Source organism: Engraulis encrasicolus, chromosome 23 (assembly GCF_034702125.1).
Source record: "Engraulis encrasicolus isolate BLACKSEA-1 chromosome 23, IST_EnEncr_1.0, whole genome shotgun sequence".
Lineage (NCBI taxonomy): Eukaryota > Metazoa > Chordata > Actinopteri > Clupeiformes > Engraulidae > Engraulis > Engraulis encrasicolus.
The window spans coordinates 44,250,517-44,253,016 of NC_085879.1; the positions used below are offsets into that span (position 1 = coordinate 44,250,517).

General features: G+C 48.5%; 1 protein-coding gene across 4 annotated transcripts in view; it reads left to right on the top strand.

Annotated features, from left to right (window-relative positions):
* LOC134439604 (A-kinase anchor protein 13) overlaps window positions 1–2,500 on the top strand; it is a 162,993-nt gene that overhangs the window by 19,571 nt on the left and 140,922 nt on the right. The window lies entirely within an intron of this gene.

Sequence of the window (2,500 nt, forward strand, 5' to 3'; positions counted from 1 at the left end):
TTATAACCTTTTGGATGTTTTTGGGAATAAATAAAAATGTTTTTTTGAAATGTAAACAAAGAGCTGCCCCCATTACAATGACCAGGATCTCGGAAACGGCTGAAGAAGAAGAAAAAAAAATCTCAGGCACTGACAAGTCCAGGGTAGTGTGAGCATTACAACTGCATGTTGAAATTGACCAAACTGTCCCTTTAAGAAAGGCACCTGGCATCACACTGCTCCAGAGACTGTAACCAATACCCTGTAATATCTGTGAGTCACTTTGGATAGAAACTTCAGCTAAGTGAAGTCACGGTCAGTTAAAACAGCCAAAGAAGGACCCATGCGTGGGGTAGCCATATTTAGTGGCAACTCATTTTCAGAGCTTGGATTTCAATCACTACAAAATCCTGGTCACCTCTACTCTGCCCTTACCATAGCCCTGCCCTAATTCCCAGGGTGCAATTTGTAGTCCTAATTCCATAATGTGTGTCCGAGGCAGCGAGTCTGAGGAGGGAGGGGTGAACTGTGGTGATGTTTGAAACGTTTGGATTATAACGTTTACATTTGCTCTACCCAATTGCTAAGGTTTGGTCCGTAACTGAGCCAAACGTACAGCTTTCTCTTGTACCCCATTGACTCGTATGGCATGGCTAGGTTGGCTTTAACCCTATTTAGACCGATTCGCCCAAAGAATTTCAGATTTAGAGGTAATAGTGGGACATGAGCAGAGGTTTGCGCAAGGGTCAAGCCCTTGCTGTTAAAGTAGTTCACCTTTTATCCCAAAAAAAGAGCAGAACGTACTCTATTAGAAGTTCCTCTGTAGAGCCTACTCTACAGAAACCAAGTTCCTTTGCGGAACTTAAAGGTGGGGTTGCAGGTATGACATCATGTTGGGGGAACTCCGCCAGGATTCTAAGGTTCTACATAGACTCCTATGAGCCTGCGGAACCCCCAACGTGATGTCATAATAGTACATATTCTTAAAATGGTTAACCTGCACCCCACCAAAGATTCTTTAAGTATATATCTCTCTACTCTCTCTGACCCCACCTTTAATCTACAAGAAACAAGTTAATCTGCAGAACTTCCTGTACTAGAACCAAGTTCCTCTGCACAAACTCAGATGTGGAGATGGCTTTGCCAGTCCCTCCTGGCACTCTGCTCAGCAGGAACTGTGTTCTTTAGCCCAGTTTATACTGCAGGCCATTGGCCCAGGAACTTAAGCCCAGGGCTGGAGTTCCTGGTGCGTTTATACTGCAGGCCAGCTGAAAATTCTAAATGGAATGGTAGCCGTGGTAACCCATTCAAAAATGACCTGTAAGCACCAGGGCTAACTGGTGGCCCTGGCAGTTGAGGAGGACCTGTTACCTGGACAACAGTTCTTGGTTTGGCCCAGTTCTGGCCTAGCCCAGGCGGTATAAACTGGTACAGGGGCTGGGCTTAGGTTCCTGGGCTTAAGTTCCTGGGCCAATGGCCCGCAGTATAAATTGTTCACTGTGAATCATAAACCATGACATACAGTGCAGTCGAGGGTCTCTCCCATCAAAGATCCTTCCTGACAGTCAGACATTAGATCAGAGCAGTGATTCATGCATCCAGTGTGTGTGTGTGTGCGTGTGTGTGTGTGTGTGTGTGTGTGCGTGTGCGTGTGCGTGTGCGTGTGTGTATCAAGGAGGTGAGAAATAACGACTGACAGACATTGAGTGTGTGCGTGTGTGTGTTTGTGTGAAGGAGAGAGAGAGAGAGAGAGAGAGAGAGAGAGAGAGAGAGAGAGAGAGAGAGAAAGAGAGAGAGAGAGAGAGAGAGAGAGAGGGAGGGGGAGAGAGAGAAATGGGAGAGAGAGAGAGAGATATGGGAGAGAGGGAGAGAGAAAGAGAGAGACAGAGAGAAGGAGAGAGAGAGAAATGGGGAGGCAAGGAAGGAGGGAGAAGGAAGTAGAGAGTGCATTGGTAAAGGAGAGTGTGAGAGGAGGAAGAAGGGAAAGAAGGGGGAGGGGAGAAGAGTTTGAGAGAGAGAGAGAGAGAGAGAGAGAGGGAGAGAGAGAGAGAGAGGGAGAGAGAGAGAGAGAGAGAGAGAGAGAGAGAGAGAGAGGGAGAGAGAGAGAGAGCAAGATACAACCAAGAGAGAGAGAGAGTAAGAGAGTGACTGAGAGAGATGTTTGGGGAGAGGAAGAGGGGAGGGAGCAAGGAAGAGAGAGGGAGGAGGGGAAAGAAAGAGGGAGAGGGAGGTGGGAGGTAAGAAAGAGGGAGGGGGAGGGGGGAGGGAAACAGGGGTGGGGGAGAGAGAGACAGAGAGATGGAGAGAGAGAGAGAGAGAGAGAGAGAGAGAGAGAGAGAGAGAGAGGAAGGGAAGGGTGGGGAGCGGGAGAAGGGAGAAGGGAGAAGGGAGGGAGGAAGGGAAAGAGGGGGTCGAGAGAGAGAGGGGTGTGTGTGCGTGTGTGTAGAGGGAGAAGGAGGAGGTGTGTGTGTGTGTGTGTGTGTGTGTGTGTGTGTGTGTGTGTGTGTGTGTGTGTGTGTGT